We start from the raw sequence: 25,042 nt of genomic DNA, 5'->3' as shown, positions 1-25,042 counted from the left end.
ATTAAGACACTTGCCAGCTGGTCAGCGCATGTTCTAAGTACGCTTCCTGGTAATACGTCTGGCCCATCAGCGTTGTGAATGTTAACCTGTTTAAAGGTTTTACTCACATCTTCTACGGAGAGCGAGATCACACAGTCGTCCAGAACAGCTGGTGCTCTCATGCATGGTTTAGTGTTGCTTTCCTCAAAGTGAGCTTAGAAGAAACATAGCTTGTCTGGTAGATTTGCTTCACTGGGCAGCTCGCGGCAGTTTTCAAGCCCTGCCACATTTAACGAGTGCCAGAGCCGGCGTATTAGAATTCGATCTTAGTGCTGTATAGACGTTTTGACTATTTTATGGATCGTATCAGTTTGTAGAAGAATTTCTTATAAGCGTCTGAATAAGTGTTCCGCTCCTCCTCGGTAGCTCTAGCCTTAATAAGCTTATTAGTGCATATGTTGCCTGCAATCCATGGCTTCTGGATGGGATATGTAAGTATGGTCACTGTGGGGGACAATGTTGTCAATGCACTTTTTAGTGATGTTGGTGACTGATGTGGTAATCTCCTCAATGTTATCGGATGAACCCCGGGACATATTCCAGTCTATGCTAGCGAAACAGTCCTGTAGCTTAGCATCCACTTCATCGTAACATATTGTATGAATTGCAATTCGTTACATATCATACAAATTGTAATTAGTCCTGGTTAGTTTTACGAACAGTAGTGGACTACTGTACACTGAGTGTACAAAACATTAAGAACACCTTCCTAATATTGAGTTGCCCCCCCTTTTCCCTCAGAGAAGTGGTGGCAGGGTAGCCTAGTGGTTAGAGAGTTGGACTAGTAACTGGAAGGTTGCAAGTTCAAACCCCCGAGCTGACAAGGTATAAATCTGTCATTCTGCCCCTGAACAGGCAGTTCCTAGGCTGTCATTAAAAATAATAATTTGTTCTTAACTGACTTGTCTAGTTAAATAAAGGTAAAAAAAGAACAGCCTTCATTTGTTGGGGCATGGACTCTACAAGATTTTGAAAGCGTTCCACAGTGATTCTGGCCTATGACCTGTCGTTTAGCCTGCCCCCTGTTCTAGTAATACATTTTTGTTACTTCGACACTGTTTGCATCTGGGTCTTCCCTAAAACGTGATAGGCAATGTAAATTCTTGATCTTTTTTTTTTTCAAATACTTACTTTTATGTTTGCTAGCTGGACAGTCAAATGTCGCAGAGTATTGTAAACCAATCAAAACTTGTACTATTCATGGTACTATCTCTGCTGGTAATGTCTGCAAATCAAGTCATCCGTACCTCAGGTAGTAGCTAGCTTGGTGACAGCTCGAGAGAGAGAGATCTCCGTCTGACAAACTGCTATCTGGTAAAGTATTTGTTTGTTATTTGTAATGTAACTAGTTATAGAAACGTGATACCATCAATGCAAGCTGTAAAATGACTCCCAACTTAGAACATAGCAACCTTAGTAATGCAGATAGCGTACAACATGTAGATCTGTTATTTCTAGCTCACTTGTCCCTCACTTTTGTCTCAAGTGGGCAAATTCACTCACCTGGGAGGAGAACTGTTCTATTGCAGTTTGAACTTTCCTTGCCATCACTATTTAAACATTGGGAACACATGCATTTGACTGTTGTCTTTTCTTTGTGGATTTTCTCTTACACCGTCTAGTGCATTTTAGAGTTGAAGAACACCCACTACAGATACACAGACCATCTTTATTCATTATTATCTCTCACTTTTGTCTTCCATGATCTATTCACCATGTCCTGCAGTTTGAACTAACCCTGCCGTCACTATTTAGATATTGGGACCACATATGCATTTGGCTGATGTCTTCTCTTTGCGGGTTTTGTCTTACACAGTCTAGTGCATTTTAGAGTTGAAGAACATCAACTACAGATACAAATGCTTGTTTGACAGGTGACAAGCGTATTATTTTACTATTATACAACGGGTGGTTCTAATCATGGATGTTGATTGGTAACAATCGCATTCCAGTCGGTGTCTATTCGACAAGTTACCACCGGCTAAAGCTATGACGTTGAAAAGCCTATTTACTCTGTTCCATCTCACTGCACAATCCACTGTCTCATCAGCCCAGCCAGGCAATGTATGAACTTCATCTCCACTATAAATAGCATCTAGACATTATCTCACATTTCTATTTAGACTAGCATTTGATTTTCAACAGCGGATATTTGTATAAACCTTGCCGCCTGTCTCTCCGACATTTGCAACATTGTTTCAATATTCAAATTCGATCTCCAGCTGTCCCATAGTAATCAGTGTGACGGGAGTCGGGACGAGACAGACAGGCAGAAAGCTTTTCTCAGCCAGTCGAAATTATGAATCAGTGAAATTTTTATGGATATATGCAAAGAACTATCAATAGAAAACAGGTATAACTAAATGAAGTGCAGCTAGTTTGCAGTCTTTCCAGCTTCAGTTTGAAGTGATTATGTTAGCTGTGTTGTTGGCTAGCTCTCGAACAACAGTGTCCTGACGAGAGAGCACATTTTCTATGCCAGGTAAATCGCACATCATTAGTTAATTGTTATGGATGTATCCAAATAAATGTCACTATACAACAGAAACAAATGCAACTACTCTGTTGTTATTCTGGCTGCACTGTTTGACGTGACTAAGTTAGCCATAGTTGGCTAGCTAGCAAGCAAGGGATAAGAACGTTGCCAGCCAGTATGGCAACCGGACCGATAGAACGAACAACCATCCGGCTTGGGTAGCAAACCTAGATTTGTGTCGAGACTATATCTTGTGGAAGGATGAAATAGTATGAATAAATTCATCAAATAACATTTTTTATGAAAATATGTCTACCATTATTTGAATATGTTGATAACCCATTGTATAAAAGCGATAATACACCCTCGATACCGGTGTTTGGAGGATATATTTAAAAATAAAACAAAAAACAGAAATTTCTGATTTACATAAGTATTCAGACCCTTTGCTACGAGACACGAAATTGTGCTCAGGTGTATCCTGTTTCCATTGATCATGCTTGAGATGTTTCTACAACTTGATTGGAGTTCACCTGTGGTAAATTCAATTGATTGGACATGATTTGGAAAGGCAGACACCTGTCTATACAAGGTCCCACAGTTAACAATGCATGTCAGAGCAAAAATCAAGCCATGAGGTCGAAGGTATTGTCTGTAGAACTCTGAGACAGGATTTGGGGGGAAGGGTACCAAAACTATTATTACGACTATTCCTAGAGCTGGCGGCCCAGTCAAACTGAGCAATCGGGGGAGAAGGGAGGTGACCAAGATCCCGATGGTCACTTTGACAAAGTTCCAGAGATCCTCTGTGGAGATGGGAGAACCTTCCAGAAGGACAACCATCTCTGCAGCACTCCTCCAATCAGGCCTTTATGGTAGAGTGGCCAGACGGAAGCCACTCCTCAGCAAAAGGCACATGACAGTCGGCTTGGAGTTTGCACAAAGGCACCTAAAGACTCTCAGACCATGAGAAACAAGATTCTCTGTTCTGATGAAACCAAGACTGAACAATTTGACCTGAATGCCAAGCATCACATCTGGAGGAAGCCTGGCACCATCCCTATGGTGAAGCACGGTGGTTGCAGCATCATGCTGTGGGGATGTTTTTCATCGGAGGGGACTAGGAGACTAGTCATGATTGAGGGAAAGATGAACGGAGCAAAGTACAGAGTGATCCTTGATGAAAACCCGCTCCAGAGCCTCAGAACCTCAGACTGGGGTGAAGGTTCACCTTCTAACATGACAACGACCCTAAACACACAGCCAAGACTACGCAGGAGTGGCCTCTCAATGTCTTTGAGTGGCCCAGCCAGAGCTCGGACTTGAACCCGATCGAACATCTCTGGAGAGACCTGAAAATAGCAGCGATCCAATTAACAGAGCTTGAGAGGATCTGCAGAGAATGGGAGAAACTCCCCAAATACAGGTGTGCCAAGCATGTAGCGTCGCCAGCCAAGAAGACTCGGCTGTAATCACTGCCAAAGGTGCTTCAACCAAGTACTGAGTGAAGGGTCTGAATATTTATGTAAATTTGATATTTTAGTTCTTTATTTTTAACAGATTTGCAAAAAATAAATAATTTAATCAATTTTATAACAAAATGTAACAAAATGTGGAAAAAGTTAAATGGTCTGAATACTTTCCAAATGCACTGTAAATAGATCTAACATTATGTGTGCCCATCATTGTGCTGGTTAGCTGCTATTTGAGAACTCATCTGGTTTTGAAATCAAACTCTGGTTATCTTATTGCAGAAGACATTGTACAACTGTCTTAAGTCACTTTAACTCTACCTACATGTACATATTACCTCATTACCTCGACTAACCTGTGTCCCCGCACATTGACTCTGTACCGGTATCACCTGTATATAGCCTCGCTACTTTTATTTTACTGCTGCTCTTGAATTATTTGTTCTTTTTCTTTTTACTTATCTATTTTTTACTAAACACTTTTCAAATTTTTCTTAAAACTGCATTGTTGGTTAAGAGCTTCTAAGTAAGCATTTCACTTTGTCTACAACTGTTGTATTCGGTGCATGTGACAAACACAATTTAAATTAAAATTTTATTTAAGATAATTTTGTTTTGCAAGGTATGCTATATGTGTAGGCTATGCATCTGTCATTTTTTACCTCCTTTCTAGCATACATGACACACACATCTTTCTATCTATTTGCTTTTATTTGAGTTTGTATGCAAATTGTATAATTGCATGTTTCTTTAAGTCTGCAGCAAGTTGCTTGAAATGAGACAATCATGACTCAAAATTGAATTCACCGATAGCTAATAAAACACTAGCTTCCTGAGCAGGCACATTCAATAAATTGACTAAATGGTCAATGAAGTTACCTCTTCATATGATCAAGACCATTCGTATGCATGCTGCATACTTCAAGTGCACTCGAAAACAAATATTTATCTTATATCAGTCTTTGGGAGCTATTTTAGTTCCTCTTAACACACTAACAGCAGATCACGATTTCATGTGAGGCTGTGTTTACGTTTTCGATAGAAGCAGCACGAGAGTTCTGATTGGTTCCAAGTTCAACATTTTGCCTGAGTGGACAGTGTTAAAATATACTTTTTCTGAGAAAGATTTGAAAGTGCCAAGTAGTTTTACGGTATTCAGAAGAATATTTCATTGCCATTTACAAAAAATCCTATATAAAAAAAAATCCTATACAAATAATCCTATATATTGTCATATACAGAAAAATCATATACAAAAAAATGCTCCTCCCTCGATATAACAACTTCACTGTTTTTGGCGTTGGTCCAACACCTAAAATTATTGATGAATGTTGAATACGTCACAGGCCATTAAACTATTAAATCCAATTTTTAGATGCTACAGGTACATTTATTGGACCATGAGTAATCTCAGCTCGAACGTAGCCGTAATGGATTGCCCTTATACCTTGTCTCATTACTTAATAAAATATTTGGCTAAGTGAGAGAAAGAGAGAGAAAACAGAGAGTGAGAAAAAGCTTGACAGCTTGACATGTTATAGATTAAGGCTGTCCTGAGCCTTTTAAATGATCCACTGGTCTCTTAGCCCTGCTCCTGCTCCCTGGCTGCTGCTGTGCCATCATGCCTGATGTCTCCAGTGGGCCCACAGATCAGAACTGACATCACTGGGACTCAAAATCACAGAGATATCCTATCAGAGTTCCTCGTAGCTGGGTTTATGCTATAATTCATCGGAGGACACTCTCAAAAGGGCCGTATGGGTCCAAATCAAGGGCACCGTCCCAGAGATACACAAGGACAGTCACTGGATATGACAGGAGGACCTTTTACTCTGACCTTAGTATAGTGCCCCTCTGCCTTATTGGAAGTCACCACTTAGACATTTCTCTCTGATCGACTGGTTTATTGAGCATGATCCTCTATGTTCATGTTGTAAGAGGGTTATAATTATTATTATTATGCCTGAAGTGTTTTGTTTCTTTAGGGTTGGTGTAATATTGGTTCCTTCCTCCATGCGCAAGCCTAATTATGTTGTCCTTGTCTTGTGAACATGATTGCTTTGTAATGTCTTTATGACAGAAATAAGAAATCCCCTAATAAGAATTTGAGAAATCTTTTCTGGCAATCTAAATTTGATTCTTCCAGTAAAGTACGAGTGGTATTATTCCATTATGGTACTATATAACATGCTGTATAAGAATTGGGGATTTTGAACAATTTAAACCATTTGTGAGTGTAGAATTGTTGGCAGAAATGGGACCTTGATACTGTGTGGTGAGACGGTAGAGGTCAAACAGATAGCGTTTCACAAGGAGTGGACCGGGAAATGTAATTGTCAATAAATAATCATAACCTAACCCTCCAACCATTAAGTCACTCTTCATCACAACGAGGTCGCCTAGCAACAGTGAAAACTGTAGATAGAAGGGGGCTTATTGTGTCTAGGGGATTTCTTGTCTCGCATCCTGTCCTGTATGAGGGATTTGTGTCATTAAAACTATAATAAGGGAATATGCTGAAATCTCTGCAACACAGCCCTAAAGCATTTCAAAGATGCATTGCATCCATTTAAGAGGCGCTAATTTGGATTTTATGAAGATTGGTTGGTCTCACCATAGAGTTAGAAATAATTATATTTCTATGGGTCTCACTTTATAAAATCTAAATATGCACATATTTTATTATTTGTAAGTGTTTTTAATTGTGTTTTTTAATCATGTATTTTGTTTTTGATAACATTTAGTTTTATTGCATATTTCTGGTGGTTTTGACCCACAGATTTGCAGATGGACTGGCTTGGCTAGTTAGCTAGATAGCCGGCTAATTGTTTTTGTTTGAATGATGCATCTGGGACCTGTACCAGCTTTTTTGTTTCACCTGGTTGCTATTTCCTGATCTTTTGAAAACATCAATTGAAGAGTCACCTGAAGCTTGAGAGGAATGAGAGATGCAGTAAAGGAATGCAGTGCTGAGGCAGAGGACTCATAGTGAGGACGACTGGCTACCACTCTGAACTGTGTGTGGTGAGCTTTCTGGCGCCCAGAACTGCTGAGGCATCACCCAAGTGGTGATACACAGATTGAAGGAGGAGAAGTCCAGTAGCTACACAACAGGCTGGACCCAGGAGTAGCCCTCTACATGATCGCCACTAGATTCTTCATCAACCATCTCCCTGACCATCTTCCTCTGATTAAGCCATGAACCCTCCCTCTTCATCTTTGGAGGATGTATGCATTCAAAGACTTGGCCTCTATTGGTTGACCTAACTATAGTTAGGTCGACCAGTACACCATCATGAGTAGCTTAGCTATAGCTAGACTACTCATGATGATGTACTGGTTGTTTGTTTTTTTGCTTTTAAAGTGCTTTGAGATTCTTATGAAAAGCGCCATAGAAATGTAATAAGTTATTATTATTTATTATTGTTATTATTATCGTTATTATTATTAGGGAGCAGTCAAAATGTACACCATTGTCACGCCCTGACCATAGTTTGCTTTGTATGTTTATATGTTTTGTTTGGTCAGGGTGTGATCTGAGTGGGTATTCTATGTTGGATGTCTAGTTTGTCTGTTTCTGTGTTTGGCCTGATATGGTTCTCAATCAGAGGCAGGTGTTAGTCATTGTCTCTGATTAGGAACCATATTTAGGTAGCCTGTTTTGTCGTTCTGGGTGATTGTCTATGTTATGTTGCTTGTTAGCACAGTGTTTGATTAGCGTCACGGTTGTCACTTTGTTGTTTTCTAGTGATCAGTTTTTTTTCATTAAAATGACAAACACTCACCACACCGCATCTTGGTCCTCCTCTCTATCTCCAGACGACAACCGTGACAACCATTTTTAAATAGGGGAGGGTCATGCTTTTTCAATTTCAGTCAGCATGATGGTTTACAATTTTTTAGTCAGTCCAGTGTGTCACGGATTCCCCCGGTACTGCTGCTCATTCTGTGCACCAGTCCTGGAGGTCTACGTCACCGGCCTCTAGGCGTCACTGAACTGTCTCATTACCCACACCTGATTCCCATTTCCCCTGATTAGTAATTGTATATATGTGCCCTCTGTTCCCCATTGTTCTGGTCGTTTATTGTCCCCATGTCCGTTGGTCTTGTGAGTACCTGTGCTTTGTTTTCGTGCTGCGTGTATTGTGTATTTGTTATTACGGGTCTCGTCCCGGGTATTGTTGTGCACAAGTTATTTCGGGTCTCGTCCTGTGTATTTAGTAGAGGTTTAACCTCACTCTCTTGTTTGGGTTACATCCCTGTGTTTTGTATACGTGTTTGTATTGGGCTTCGTCCCCATGCCTTTTCATGACATGTTATAATCTGGGTGGAGTATTAAACCTCCCTATTACGTATTCCTGCACCTGTCTCCAATCAGTTATACGATGTGACACAGTGGAGGGTCATATCATTTGTAATCAATTAAATGTCATATTGCTCAGTGTTTGAGAATTAGTTGCTTATTCTATCTTGAGGTGCCCGATGCTGGCCCTCATCCTGGATTCTCTGCTGGGCTTGTAATAGTGCGCCTAGTGTGGTCTCAATAAAATGATCCATTGCCTATACTATAGGCTAAAGGCCTAGGCTATATGAAGAACATGCTCTGAGTAGCACAGGGAAAAGTTATTTCTAATCAAATGTGCTTACTTCCCGAGTTTATGCTGCTGAGATGGTGTATATAAAACTAGGCTACACTGCATTACACACTGCAATAGTGTCACGTCCTGACCTTAGTTCCTTTTTTATGTCTCTATTTTGGTTTGGTCAGGGTGTGAGCATTCTGTTTTTCATTCTGTTTTGTTCTATGTGTTTGGCCTGGTATGGTTCCCAATCAGAGGCAGCTGTCAATCGTTGTCTCTGAGAACCATACTTAGGTAGCCTGTTCCCACCTGTGTTTGTGGGTAGTTGTGTATTGCACCTTGCAGAACTGTTCGTTTGTTGTTTTTGTTCAAGTGTTCGTATTTATTAAACGCATTATGAATACTTACCACGCTGCACCTTGGTCCTCTTCTCCTTCTCCCGACGACATTCGTTACAGATAGGCTATCCCAATCATGAGCCCAGGACTGCCCTGCTCTTGCTGAGGTGAACCCTTTTGTGCTGCCTAACCAATGACTGTGCTGTGTACAGTGGCACTTTAGGAGGCGAGTCAAAGTCTTATGAATTTTTCATTCGTTTGTCCAAAAAAATGCTAAATCTGTGCGCTAGGTCTGAGGTCCTGTTCAGTTTGAGAGGGATAGTGTGAAGATGGACATGAGGTAAGTTTGTTAAAATCAATTATAGCAGTAGCAATGTTTTGTTGCCCGTAATGAAGCTATTTATCAGAGTTATTGACCTCGCAATAAGCCATATTCAAGTAATTCACATTACTATGAAGCAGCAGCTGCGGAAATGGACAGCGCATGGGTGCTGAAAGCCTAATTCATTTAAACAGTCCTAATTTTAATTAGACTTCAGGCTACTAACATGAAGGCTTTGTGTTGGAGCATATTTCTTCCTATGAAATTATAGTTACTATCCATAGATTGTCAGCCAATTCCTTCATGCACTCCTTAAATATCTGATTCAGTGAAGGGCTTGGTGTGCTAAGTTAAAACCAGGGATTGAATTGAGTGGGGGTACAGTATGTGAGGGTATTGAAGGTTTTGTTAATGACTACAAGCATTGTCTTGCCTCTTGTTAGCCTAGAAATAAGGTGTAAGATGCCGGGGAAAGACATGACTCCGATGCATATGGGATATTTGGTTTGTCAAATCAAAGTTTATTTGTCACGTGCGCCGACTACAACAGGTGTACCTTACAGTGAAATGCTTACTTGCAGGCTCTAACCAATAGTGCAAAAAAGGTATTAGGTGAACAATAGGTAAAGAAATAGGACAGGCTATATACAGTAGAGGCTATATAAGTAGCGAGGCTACATACAGACACTGGTTAGTCAGGCTGATTGAGTTAGTATGTACATGTAGATTAAAGTGACATGCATATGATGAACAGAAAGTAGCAGTAGTGTCAAAGAGGGGATGGCGGGTGGGACACAATGCAAATAGACAGGTTAGCCAATGTGCGGAAGCATTGATTGGTCGGCCCAACTGAGGGAGTATGCACATGAATGTATAGTTAAAGTGACTGCATATATGATAAACAGAGAGTAGCAGCAGCGTAAAGAGAGTGGGGGCAAACAATGCAAATAGTCCAGGTAGCCATTTGATTACCTGTTCAGGAGTCTTATGGCTTGGAGGTAAAAACTGTTGAGAATACTTTGTCCTAGACTTGGCACTCCGGTACCGTTTGTCATGCGGTAGTAGAGAGAACAGTCTATGACCGGGGTGGCTGGGGTCTTTGACAATTTTTAGGGCCTTCCTCTGACACCGCCTGGTGTAGAGGTCCTGGATGGCAGGCAGCTTAGCCCCAGTGATACACTGGGCTGTACGCACTACCCTCTGTAGTGCCTTGTAGCTACCTACAATCACCACCTGGGGGTGGCCCGTCAGGAAGTCCAGGATCCAGTTGCAGAGGGAGGTGTTTAGTCCCAGGATCCTTCGCTTGGTGATGAGCTTTGAGGGTACTATGGTGTTGAACGCTGAGCTGTAGTCAATTAATAGCATTCTCACATAAGTGTTCCTTTTGTCCAGGTGGGAAAGGGCAGTGTGGAGTGCAATAGAGATTGCATCATCTGTGGATCTGTTTGGGCGGTATTCAAATTGGAGTGGGTGTGACGATCGTCTATTGAAGGTGTGGACCAAAGCGCAACGTGGTAAGTGTTCACACTTTAGTTTCAACTGAACACTAAATAACAAAACCGAAACAGTCCTGTCAGGCACTGAAACACAAAACAACTACCTACAAAAACCCTGTGGGAAAAAGCTACCTAAGTATGGTTCCCAATCAGAGACAATGATAGACAGCTGTTCCTGATTGAGAACCATACCCGGCCAAAACAAAAAAACATAGAATGCCCACCCAAATCACACCCTGACCAAAATATTGACATAAAAAGCTCTAAGTTCAGGGCGTGACAGTGGTTCTAGGGTTTCTGGGATAATGGTGTTGACAAAATGTACTTTGCTGGGAAGTAGTGTATGATTCTGTCACTATTAATTGATGTTCAACATTTCAACAGGCTATTAACCCGAATATTAACTCTAACTCAGTCAGGAGCAAGCCAGGTAGCCTGAGAAATACATTAAAATATATTATTTAGGCTATATTATTATTATTTCAAGGCTATAGCCTGCCATTTAAGATGCTATTATATTCCCATGCCCTAGTCATAGTAAATACATCTGTTTTGTAACAACCATATCATGTAATAAAATAGAATAAATTAGAAAATAATAGTTTCCCAAATGAACAAAAAGTTACAAGTGCATGCAGGCCGACCTGATTATATGTGGCTGCTGTGTTAAAAAAAAAAAACAACTTTTTCTCGAATTCATTGATGATCAGTTGTAACTGGTTCTGTTGCGCTAAATTTGTACAGTTGACAGACAACTTTAGCACTGTTCCAGGTTATGCAGCATTCGCTCATTCGTGGTCATGCACTGTTGCAAAATTAAAAAAGATTCCACTTATCTCCAGTCATGTAAAATTACGTAGAATTGCATGAAAGGCGTTTATAAAAATAAAAAAAATTAGGACCGCAAATAAGATAATAGATTAATGCACTGCTTTATTATAATGGAGCTCTTTTCACACCTACCCTTGTCCGCGGTGGTCTGTGAATCACAACCTTCTGAATGCTTCTTAAAAAGAACAGTTTCTAGAACCGCATAACTAAGGCTCTGGTCTCTCCTATGAGTGAGGGTAAATGGTCGGCATGTTCTCTGCTATCCACTTATACAGTTGAAGTCTGATGCCTCACCTTCTGGTTACACTAGTGACCATATCCCCTGCTCATCCCGCAAAGGCGGAGGTGTTGCTAACATTTATGATAGCAAATTTCAATTTCAATTATTATTATTTTTTTTCGTCTTTTGAGCTTCTAGTCATGAAATCTATGCAGCCTACTCAATCACGTTTTATAGCTACTGTTTACAGGCCTCCTGGGCCATATAAAACATTCCTCACTGAGTTCCCTGAATTCCAATCGGACCTTGTAGTCATGGCAGATAATATTCTAATTTTTGGTGACTTTAATATTCACATGGATAAGTCCACAGACCCACTCCAAAAGGCTTTCGGCGCCATCATCGACTCAGTGGGTTTTGTCCAACATGTCTCTGGACCTACTCACAGCCACAGTCATACTCTGGACCTAGTTTTGTTTAGTGGAATAAATGTTGTGGATCTTAATGTTTTTCCTCATAATCCTGGACTATCGGACCACCATTTTATTACGTTTGCAATCGCAACAAGTAATCTGCTCAGACCCTAACTAAGGATCATCAAAAGTCGTGCTATGAATTCTCGGACAACCCAAAGATTCCTAGATGCTCTTCCAGACTCCCTCCGCCTACCCAAGGAAGTCGGAGTACAAAATCAGTTAACCACCTAACTGAGGAACACAATTTAACCTTGCACAATACCCTAGATGCAGTCGCACCCATAAAAACATTTGTCATAAGAAACTAGCTCCCTGGTATACAGAAAATACCCGAGCTCTGAAGCAAGCTTCCAGAAAATTGGAACGGAAATGGCTGGAAGTGGAAGTCTTCTGACAGGCTTGGAAAGACAGTACCATGCAGGAAAATAAGAACAATCCTAAATGTATTTTTGATACTGTCGCAAAGCTAACTAAAAAGCAGCATTCCCCAAGAGGATGGCTTTCACTTCAGCAATGAGGAAAAGATCATGATCATTAGAAAGCAAATTACAGACTCTTTAAATCTTTGTATTCCTCCAAAGCTCAGTTTTCCTGAGTCTGCACAACTCTGCCAGGACCTAGGTTCAAGGGAGACACTCAAGTGTTTTAGTACTATATCTCTTGACAAAATTATGAAAAGAATCATGGCCTCTAAACCTTCAAGCTGCATACTGGACCCTGTTCCAACTAAACTACTAAAAGAGCTGCTTCCTGTGCTTGGCCCTCCTATGTTGAACATAATAAACGTCTCTCTATCCACCGGATGTGCACCAAACTCACTAAAAGTGGCAGTAATAAAGCCTCTCTTGAAAAAGCCAAACCCTGACCCAGAAAATATAAAAAACTAATCGGCCTATATCAAATCTCCCATTCCTCTCAAAAAAAATTGAAAAAGCTGTTGCGCAGCGACTCATTGCATTCCTGAAGACAATGTATATGAAAAGCTTCAGTCTGGTTTTAGACCCCATCATAGCACTGAGACTGCACTTGCGAAAGTGGTAAATTATCTTTTAATGGCGTCAGACCGAGGCTCTGCATCTGTCCTCGTGCTCCTAGACCTTAGGGCTGCTTTTGATACCATCGATCACCACATTCTTTTGGAGAGATTGGAAACCCAAATTGGTCTACACGGACAAGGTCTGGCCTGGTTTAGATCTTATCTGTCGGAAAGACATCAGATTGTCTCTGTGGATGGTTTGTCTTCTGACAAATCAACTGTAAATTGCGGTGTTCCTAAAGGTTCCGTTTTAGGACCCTTATTGTTTTTCACTATATATTTTACATCTTGGTGATGTAATTCGGAAACATAATGTTAACTTTCACTGCTATGTAGATGACACACAGCTGTACATTTCGATGAAACAATCAAAACGACAATCGAAACGAATCTGACAATTCATCTTGATGATTGTATAGTCGTATCAAATAAAACTGTGAAGGACCTCGGCGTTGCTCTGGACCCTGATCTCGCTTTTGACAAACATATCAAGACTCTTTCAAGGACAGCTTTTTTCCATCTACGTAACATTGCAAAAACCAGAAACTTTCTGTTCAAAATATTATGCAAAAAAATGTATCCGTGCTTTTGTCACGTCTAGGTTATACTACTGCAATGCTCTACTTTCCGGCTACCTGGATAAAGCACTAAATAAACTTCAGTTAGTGCTAAACACGGCTGCTAGAATCTTGACTAGAACCAAAAATGTGATCATATTACTCCAGTGCTAGCCTCTCTACACTGGCTTCCTGTTAAGGCAAGGGGTGATTTCAAGGTTTTACTGCTAACCTACAAAGCATTACATGGGCTTGCTCCTACCTATCTTTCCAATTTGGTCCTGCCGTACATACCTACACGTATGCTACAGTCACAAGAGCTAAATTTTTATGGAATGGTCTGCCTACCCATTTGAGAGACGCAGACTCTGTCTCAACTTATAAGTCTTTATTGAAGACTCATCTCTTCAGTAGGTCCTATGATTGAGTGTAGTCTGGCCCAGAAGTGAAGGTGAACAGAAAGGCAATGGAGCAACGAACCGCCCTTGTTGTCTCTGCCTGGCCGGTTCCCCTCTCTCCACAGGGATTCTCTGCCTCTAACCCTTTTACAGGGGCTGAGTTACTGGCTTACTGGTGCTCTTCCATGCCGTCCCTAGGAGGGGTGCATCACTTGAGTGGGTTGAGTCACTGACATGATCTTACTGTCTGGGTTGGCGCCCCCCCCTTGGGTAGTGCCGTGGCAGAGATCTTTGTGGGCTATACTCGGCCTTGTCTCAGGATGGTAAATTGGTGGTTGAAGATATCCCTCTAGGTGGTGTGGGGGCTGTGCTTTGGCAAAGTGGGTGGAGTTATAACCTGCTTGTTTGGCCCTGTCCAGGGGTGTTGTCGGACGTGGCCACAGTGTCTCCCGACCCCTCCTGTCTCAGCCTCTAGTATTTATGCTGCAGTAGTTTGTGTTGGTGGGCTAGGGTCAGCCTGTTATATCTGGAGTATTTCTCCTGTCTTATCGGGTGTCCTGTGTGAATTTAAGTATGATCTCTCAAATTCTTTCTTTCTCTCTCGAAGGACCTGAGCCCTAGGACGTTGCCTCAGGACTTCCTGGCCTGATGACTCCTTGCTGTCCCCAGTCCACCTGGCCATGCTGCTAATCCAGTTTCAACTGTTCTGCCTACGTCTATGGAATCCTGACCTGTTCACCTGATGTGCTACCTGTCCCAGACCTGCTGTTTTCAACTCTCTAGAGACAGCAGGAGCGGTAGAGATACTCTGAATGATCGGCTATGAAAAGCCAACTGACATTTACTCCTGAGGTGCTGTTCTGTTGCACCCTCGACAACCACTGTGATTATTATTATTATTTGACCCTGCTGGTTATCTATGAACATTTGAACATCTTGGCCATGTTCTGTTATAATCTCCACCCGGCACAGCCAGAAGAGGACTGGCCACCCCTCATAGCCTGGTTCCTCTCTAGGTTTATTCCTAGGTTCTGGCCTTCCTAGGGAGTTTTTCCTAGCCACTGTGCTTCTACATCTGCATTGCTTGCTGTTTGGGGTTTTAGGATGGGTTTCTGTACAGCACTTTGAGATATCAGCTGATGTAAGAAGGGCTTTATAAATACATTTGATTTGAAGTCGGAAGTTTACATACACTTAGGTTGGAATCATTAACTCGTTTTTCTACCACTCCACAAATTTCTTGTTAACAAACTATAGTTTTGGCAAGTCTGTTAGGACATCTTCTTTGTGCATGACACAAGTAATTTTTCAACAATAGTTTACAGACAGATCATTTCACTTATAATTCACAATTCCAGTGGGTCATTTCACTATATCACAATTCCAGTGGGTCAGATGTTTACATACACTAAGTTGACTGTACCTTTTAACAGCTTGGAAAATTCCAGAAAAGCTTGGTCGCAAATGGGTCTTCCAAATGGAAAATGACCCCAAGCATACCTCCAAAGTTGTGGCAAAATGGCAACAAAATCAAGGTATTGGAGTGGCCATCACAAAGCCCTGACCACAATCCTATAGAAAATGTGTGGGCAGAACTGAAAAAGCATGTGGAAGCAAGGAGGCCTACAAACCTTACTCAGTTGCATCAGCTCTGTCAGGAAGAACGGGCCAAAATTCACCCAACTTGTTGTGGGAAGCTTGTGGAAGGCAAGGTATTGCTACCAAATACTAATTGAGTGTATGTAAACTTTTGAACCACTGGGAATGTGATGAAAGAAATAAAAGCCTAAATTAATCACTCTCTACTATTATTCTGACATTTCACATTCTTAAAATAAAGTGGTGATCCTAACTGACCTAAGACAGATCATTTTTACTAGGATTAAATGTCAGGAATGATATAAAACTGATTTTAAATGAATTTAAATGTATTTGGCTAAGGTTTATGTAAACTTCCGACTTCAAGGGGAGGGTCACCTTTTTTTCAAGCATTCAGTTAGGGTATATTTTACTGAAGGGAGGACCATCCATTTTCATTTAAGAGAGGTCAGATTTTCTCCTGGTGTCCCTCATTATAAACAACGTGCAGTCCCTTGCCGCTGCAAGTACTGATATTCCTCCTCAGTTGTAAAGCCTACTGTAATTTTGTATTGAGCCATCCATACCAAGTAAATATCCTCACAAGTCATCTACTGGCGGCCAATTCCTCATGTCATCCTCCCAATTACTTACAATGAACAAAAATATAAACACATGCAAAGTTTTGGTCCCATGTTTCATGACCTGAAATAAAATACCCCAGAAATGTTCCATATGCACAAAAAGCTTATTTGTCTGAAAATGATGTGTGGTTTTGTTTAAATCAATCCACCTGACAGATGTGGCATGTCAATAAGCTGATTCAACAGTATGATCCTTACACAGATGCACCTTGTGCTGGGGACAATAAAATATATGCAATTTTGTCACACAACACAATGCCACAGATGTCACAAGTTTTGAGGGAGCATGCAATTGGCCTGCTGACTGCTGAACTGTCCACCAGTGCTGTTGCCAGAGAATTTAATGTTAAATGATCCAAAGTCATTTTAGAGAATTTGGCAGTACGTCCAACCGGCCTCACAACCGTAGACCATGTGTAACCAAACCAGCCCAGGATCTCCTTCTTCACCTGCGGGATCGTCTGAGACCAGCCACCGGGACAGCTGATGAAACTGTGGGTTTGCAGAACTGAAGAATTTCTGTGCAAACCATCAGATACCGTCTCAGGGAAGCTCATCTGCGTGCTCGTCATCTTCACCGGGGTCTTGACCTGACTGTAGTTCGGCGCCGTAACCGACTTGGCCACTGGCACGCTGGAGAAGTGTGACTCCCAGTTTCAACTGTACCAGACAGACAGCATGTATGGTGTTGCGTAGGTGATGTTTGCGGATGTCAACAGAGTGAACAGAGTGTCCTATGGTGGCGGTGGGGTTATGGTATGGGCAGGCATAAGCTACAGACAATGAACACAATTGCATTTTATTGATGGCAATTTGAATGCACAGAGATACCGTACACGAGATCCTGAGAACCATTGTCATGCCATTCATCTGCCACCATAACCTCATGTTTCAGCATGATAATGCACGGCCCCATATTTCAAGGATCTGTACACATTTCCTGGAAGCTGAAAAAGTCCCAGTTATTCCATGGCCTGCACACTCACCAGACATTTCACAAAGGTGTATGACAAAAAACATTGAAGAGGAGTGGAACAACATTCCACAGACCACAATCAACAGCCTGATCAACTCTATGTGAAGGAGATGTGTCGCGCTGCATTAGGTAAGTGTGGTGGTCACACCAGATACAGACTGGTTTTCTGATCCACTTCCCAAACTATTTTTTTTTAAGGTATCTGTGACGAGCAGATGCATATCTGTATTCCCAGTCGTGAAATCCATAGATTATGGCCTACTGAATTTATTTCAATTGACTGATTTCCTTATGTGAACTGTAACTCAGTAAAATATTTGAAATTGTTGCATGTTGTGTGTTTATATTTTTGTTCAGTGTACTTTGCAAAGTTTGCTAGGATGTGAGATGTATTTCCCATTTCCTGAATTATGTTCTGAGATAGGTGACATGTTATGTGTTTTCTGGTTAGCCTCGATGCTAGCTTGTGTATCAGGCAGATTAAACCGGATGCCACGTTAAAACGACGTAAGTGTTCACCATCAATGCCAAACCAAGAAATATATTTACTCATGAAAATAATACTTTTCTAATTATCTTTCTCAAAAATGTTTGCATATTATCCCATACAATAATCTGAACTCTTAATTATTTGTTGTAATTATTATTATCATCATATGATCATATGATCATCATATGATAATAATAATTACAAACAAAGAATTAAGAGTTCAGATTATTGTATGGGATAATAGACAAACATTTTTGAGAAAGATCATTTGAAAAATATTATTTTATATATAATATATATATTCGCGACCCCACTGCAGTTCCCCCGCGTCCCTCTAAGGGTTGCGACCCCGACGTTGAATACCACTGATCCAGAGTCTGATTTTACAGTTCTGAATAAGAGAACCTGACTTGATGTAGCATTTCACACAGAATAACTATACCTGACTTTGAAAAATACATGTGGTGTACGGGAGGAAACGGCAGCCTTTCAAAGCACAACCTTCTGATCGGTGAGAATCTCTCCTCTCACAGGGCAATGCCATTTGCTTAATAACATGGTTAGATACAGTAATAGATGAACAGTGGTTCATTAGCCTTCCCATTCTGCCTCAGTGTGAGAGGAGTAAGAGCAACCCTTCTAATGTAATAAAGACTATCTTATTCCATCGAATGTGTCTCGTCACCTCAGGAGAGCATAACACTCCCTTTGAAGTAGCTCGCTATTCAGCACTGTGACTTTATTCACAAAGGCTCATTGCATCAAGGAGATGCACAATCAATTAATTGTATATGTCATTTGAGTCTCTCAATGAGCACAGCAGCGTTGATTAGTCTCTCATATTTTCCACAGTACGTGAGACTTCCGAGATAGCAGCTCCTCATATTTAGGCTGTTGTTGGGCTGCTCTGTTTCCTCTCTGTTCGTGTCAGAGTGACCTTTCAATGAAGGGTCTTTATCGGCAGGACTGATGGGAGGGGAAAGCTTTTCTCTACGCTCCACTGTATTCTCTATACCCCCTGTTCTGAGCAGTGGTGGACTTACCATTAGGCAATTCAGGCAATTGGCTGGGGCCTCACATCATCAGGAGCCTCGTGAACTTTGCATAACTTTTTTCAATAATCATTTTTCTGATGTGTGCTGAAGTCACTCCTCCAATGTGTGCTATATAGCGGTTGTGACCGTCTCAGGTTGTGACAAATGGAGTGATTTTTGTTTTCTTTCTCTGAATTTGGCGCTATCTTTTGTTTTTCTATGCTTACAAGTATTACCTGATGATGTTTCCTGATGTTTTCCCGAACTTTACAATATTTCTTATGCATTACTCATTTTTTGATTCAGTTTTGATTGAGTAATACACCTTTCCCATACTCAAGTCATATTACATATTTTCAAATTACCCTTATAAACATAGAAACTTGGTTGCAGTTTATCTCTGTTCTAGAATGGTTAAAGCCCATAAAATAAAATTAAATATAGCTGATACAGTATATACACGGCTTCCTCTTCCTAGTATCCTAATGGCTAAGGCTTCAATTGCAGGCGGACATCAGGCAAAGCTGTGTCTTTGTTTTTAATCACTTGACTCTGCTATTCAACCAGACGGCTTTTCCATTTTCCGTATGTACTGAATGGCGCCTTCTGCTAAGAGTTCCTGTTCACCTGAACTGGAGTTTCTAATGCTAAAATGCCGACCTCACTATGTGTCGAGGGAATTCACGTGGGTTATTATCACAGCTCTGTACATACTTTCACAAGCAAACATCAAGGCAGCACTCAGCATACTGTACAAGAACATTAGCCAGAAATAATCCTCTCACCCGGAAGCAGTCTTTATTGTCGTGGGAGATTTTAACCAAGCAATTTCAAAACAAATTCTTCCAAAGTATCACCAACATGTATCCTGCCCCACGAGAGAGGAAACAACTTGCTAGAACATGTTTATACAAATATCCGTGACACATACAAAGCCATCCCCCGCCTTCAATCGGCCAATCAGATCATGTCTCTCTGTTCCTACTCCCCGCCTACATGCAGAAACTTGAGGGAGCCACCAACACAGAGAATAGTGAGGTGCTGGACAGAGGAGGCCGACTCAATGCTGCAGGACTCTTTTAAGAATACTGATGAAAATATTTAAAGATGAATCCATCCTCGACTCATCCATCAACATTGAGGAAAATACAGTGCATTCGGAAAGTATTCAGACCCCTGGACTTTTTCCCCAAAAAATGTTGTTACAGCCTTATTCGAAAATGTATGAAATTATTTGTTTGATTCATGAATCTACACACAATACCCCATAATGACTAAGTGAATACAGGTTTTTAGAAATGTTTGCACATTTGTTTTAAAAAAAAAAAAACAGAAATTCCATATTGATAAAAGTATTCAGACCCTTTGCTATGAATCTAGAAACTGAGCTCAGGTGCATCATATTTCCATTGATCATCCTTGAGATGTTTCTACAACTTGATTGGAGTCCACCAGTGGTAAATTCAATTGATAGGAGGAAGATTTTGGAAAGGCACACAACTGTCTATAGAAGGTCCCAGAGTTGACAGTGAATATCAGTGCAAAAACCAAGCCATGAGGTCTAAGAAATTGTCCATAGAGCTCTGAGACAGGATTGTGTCGAGGCACAGATCTGGGGAAGGGTACCAAAATATTTCTGCAGCATTGAAGGTCCCCAAGAACACAGTGGCCTCCATCTTTCTTAAATGGAAGAAGTATGGAACCACCAAGAAACTTCCTAGAGCTGGCCGCCCGGCCAAACTGAGAAATCAGGGAAGAAGGGACAAGAACCCGATGGTCACGCTGACAGGGCTCCAGAGTTCATTGGTGGAGATGGGAGAACCTTCCAGAAGGACAACTATCTCTGTAGAACTCTTCCAAACAGGCCTTTATGATAGGGTGGCCAGACGGAAGCCACTCCTCATTAAAAGGCACATGACAGCCCACTTGGAGTTTGCCAAAAGGCACCTAAAGACACTCAGACCATGATAAACAAGATTCTCTGATCTGAATGCCAAGCGTCATGTCTGCAGGAAACCTGGTATCAACCCTACGGTGAAGCATGGTGGTGGCAGCATCATGTGGGGGGATGATTTTCAGCGGCAGGGAGTGGAGACTAGTCAGGATGGAGGGAAAGATGAACAGAGCAAAGTACAGCGAGATCCTTGATGAAAATCTGCTCCAGAGTGCTCAGGACCTCAGACTGGGGAAAGGTTCACCTTCCAAAAGCACAACGACCTTAAGCACACAGCCAAGACAACGCAGGAGTGGCTTCGGGACAAGTCTATGAATGTCCTTGAGTGGCCCAGCCAGAACCCGGACTTGAACCCGATCGAACATCTCTGGACAGACCTGAAAATAGCTGTGCAGCTTGCCAGGATCTCCAGAGAAGAATGGTAGAAACTCCCCAAATACAGGTGTGCCATGCTTGTAGCGTCATACCCAAGAAGACTTGAGGCTGTAATCATTACTAAAGGTGCTTCAACAAAGTACTGATTAAAGTTTCTGAATACTTACGTAAATGTGAAATTCCAGTTTACATTTTTTTATACATTTGCCAAAAAAACTCAAAAATGTTTTAGCTTTTTTGGTTGTGGTGTATTGTGTGGAGAATTATGGAGAAAAAACAATTTCATCCATTAAAAAAAAAGAATAACATAGCAATTATCCAAAATGTGGAAAAAGTCAAGAGGTCTGAATACTTTTCGAATGCACTGTATATACAGTACAGTACCAGTCAAAAGTTTGGACACACCTACTCATCCAAGGGTTTTTCTTTATTTTTACTATTTTCTACGTTGTACAATAATAGTGAAGACTTCAAAACCATGAAATAGCACATGAAATCAAGTAGTAACCATAAAAGTGTTAAACAAATAAAAATATATTTTATATTTGACATTCTTCAAAGTAGCCACCCTTTGCCTTGATGACAGCTTTGCACACTCTTGACATTCTCTCAACCAGCTTCATGAGGTAGTCACCTGGCAAGAACAGCTTTAAAAAGCAAAGACAAACGACAGTCTATCTTTATTTGAATACATGAAGGTCAGTTAATCCAGAAAATGTCAAGAACTTTGAAAGTTTCTTCAAGTGCAGCCTCAAAAACCATCAAGCACTACGATTAAACTGGCTCTCATGAAGACCGCCACAGGAAAGAAAGACCCAGAGTTACTGCTGCTGCAGAGGTTAAGTTCATTTGTGTTACCACCCTCAGAAATTGCAGCCCAAATAAATAGTTCACAGTTCAAGTAACAGACACATCTCAACATCAACTGTTCAGAAGAGACTGTGTGAATGAGGCCTTCATGGTCAAATTGCTGCAGAGAAACCATTATAAAGGACATCATTAATAAGAAGAGACTTGCTTGGGCTAAGAAGCATGAGCAATGGACATTAGACCGGTGGAAATCTGTCCTTTGAGTCCAAATTTGAGATTTTTGGTTCTAACCGCCGTATCTTTGTGAGATGCAGAGTAGGTGAATGAATGATCTCTGCATGTGTGGTTCCCACCGTGAAGCATGGAGAAGGAGGTGTGATGGTGTGGGGGTGCTTGCTGGTGACACTGTCTGTGATTTATTTAGAATTCAAGGCACATTTAACCAGCATGGCTACCACAGCATTCTGCAGTGATACGCCATCCCATCTGGTTTGTAGTTAGTCCCAATATCATTTACCTTTCAACAGAACAATGACCCAACACACCTTACACCGCTGTGTAAGGGCTATTTGGGGCGGCAGGTTAGTGGTTAGATCGTTGGGCCAGTAACCGAAAGGTTGCTGGATCGAATCCCCGAGCTGACAAGGTAAAAATCTGTCATTCTGCCCCTGAACAAGGCACTGTTCTCCGGTAGGCCGTCATTGTTAATATGAATTTGTTCTTCACTGACTTGCCTAGTTAAATAAAATATATATACAGTATATACATACATTTGCCCAAGAAGCAGAGTGATGGAGTGCTGAATCAGATGACCTGGCCTCCACAATCATCCAACCTCAACCCAATTGAGATGCTTTGGGATGAGTTGGACCGCAGAGTGAAGGAAAAGCAGACAACAAGTGCTCAGCATATGTGGGAACTCCTTCAAGACTGTTGGAAAAGCATTCCAGGTGAAGCCTGTTGAGAGAATGCCAAGAGTGTGCAAAACTGTCATCAAGGCAAAGAATCTAAAATATTTAACACTTTTTTGGTTACTACATGATTCTATATGTGCTATTTCATAGTTTTGATGTCTTCACTACTATTCTACATTGTAGAAAATAGTAAAATAAAGAAAAACCCTTGAATGAGTAGGTGTTTCCAAAAGGTTGACTGGTACTGTGTAAATAGTACCTTGAGAAAGTATTCACACCTCAGGACCTTTTCCACATTTGGTTGTTTTACAAAGTGGGATTAAAATTGATGTAATTGCCATTTTTTTGTCAACGATCTACACAAATTACTCTGTAATGTCAAAGTGGAAGAACAATTCTCACATTTGTAAAAAATATTAATGAAAAATAAAATATTAATACATCTTGATTAGATAAGTATTCAGAATCACCTTTATCAGTAATTACAGCTGTGACTCTTTCTGGGTAAGTCTCAAACAGCTTTCCACACCTGGATTGTGCAACTTTTGCCCATTATTCTTTTCAAAATTCTTCAAGCTCTGTCAAATTTGTTGTTGATCGTTGCTAAATGTGGAAGACACATTTCAGTTGAAGGCATTCAGTTGTACAACTGATGAGGAATCTTTCCTTTCCCTTTCTTGGTAAGCAATTCCTGTGTAGATTTGGCCTTGTTTTTTAAAATTGTTGTCCTGCTGAAAGGTGAATTAATCTCCCAGTGTCTGGTGGAAAGCAGACTGAACAAAGTTTTCCTCTAGGATTTTGCCTGTGCTTAGCACCATTCCGTTTATTTTTTTATTGTGAAAAACTCCCTTATCAATTACAACCCATAACATGATGCAGCCACCACAATGCTTGAAAATATGGACATTTGTACTCAGTAAAGTGTTGTATTGGAATTGCCCCAACATAACACTTTGTATTCAGGACAACAGTTAATTGCTTTGCCACATTCTTTGCAGGATTACTTTAGTGCCTTGTTGCAAACAAGGAACCTTCCCTGGTCTTTGTGGTTGAATCTGTGTTTGAAATGCACTGCTTGACTGAGGGTCCTTACAGATAATTGTATTGTATGAGTACAGACTAGGTATTTTTACTCCTGGATTTATTTAGGCTTGCCATAATAAAGGGGTTGAATACTTATTGACGTAAAGAGGAACCAACAGCATTTTAGCAACATGAAATCTTATTCAAATCTGTTCATATACATCGCCATGAAGAATATAGTATTAAACATTTTCTGACAAGCAAGCACTTAGATATGGTCATTTTCACGTTTTCAACAACTCTTAGAATGTCTGGGAATGAAGTATACTAAGGAATTTGTGAAAGTCTATAGCAATATAGAGTGGGAAAGCGGCCGTTCATTTGGACAATCATTAGACACTGCAGGAAATAAAACCTAATAAAAACATGTGTCTCGTCTACGCAGACCGGTGCGCCATAGCCAATCAGAGCTACAGTAGGCCTTTATACAAACAAGCCATTTGTCACACAGGCCTGTCATCATTCACTTTGAACTGGACTGTGTGTTTGCAGGCAGTTGCAACAGCGCAATTTTAGATCATTAGAACGCATTCGCCAAAAGCCACAAAATACACCTGAATGGATTTCAATATGTAAATACCACAGGAGTCCTCTTACATTTGGTGACATTACAGTCCTATTGATCAAACAACCATGAAAAAGTAGGCTCTCTCTCCCTCAGTTATGCACATCAATAACAACAAGATCAAGCACTAATGCTAGCCAGAGAAAGATTAGCTAAAATCTAACAAAGGAACATTAGATAAACCCTCTCAAACCTTTTCAGCTAGATGCCCGTCAAAATTGCACTGAAAAACGATGGGGAATTGTAGCCTACTTGTCCTTCTGCAGCTTGCCTACCATTTCAATTTTGTATTTTTTTTAATTAACTAGGTAAGTCAGTTAAGAACAAATTATTTTTTACAATCAGGAATTCAATCGAGCAACCTTTTGGTTACTGGCC

Source organism: Oncorhynchus mykiss, chromosome 8, assembly GCF_013265735.2.
Source record: "Oncorhynchus mykiss isolate Arlee chromosome 8, USDA_OmykA_1.1, whole genome shotgun sequence".
In the NCBI taxonomy this organism is placed as follows: domain Eukaryota; kingdom Metazoa; phylum Chordata; class Actinopteri; order Salmoniformes; family Salmonidae; genus Oncorhynchus; species Oncorhynchus mykiss.
This window is presented reverse-complemented; position numbering follows the sequence as displayed.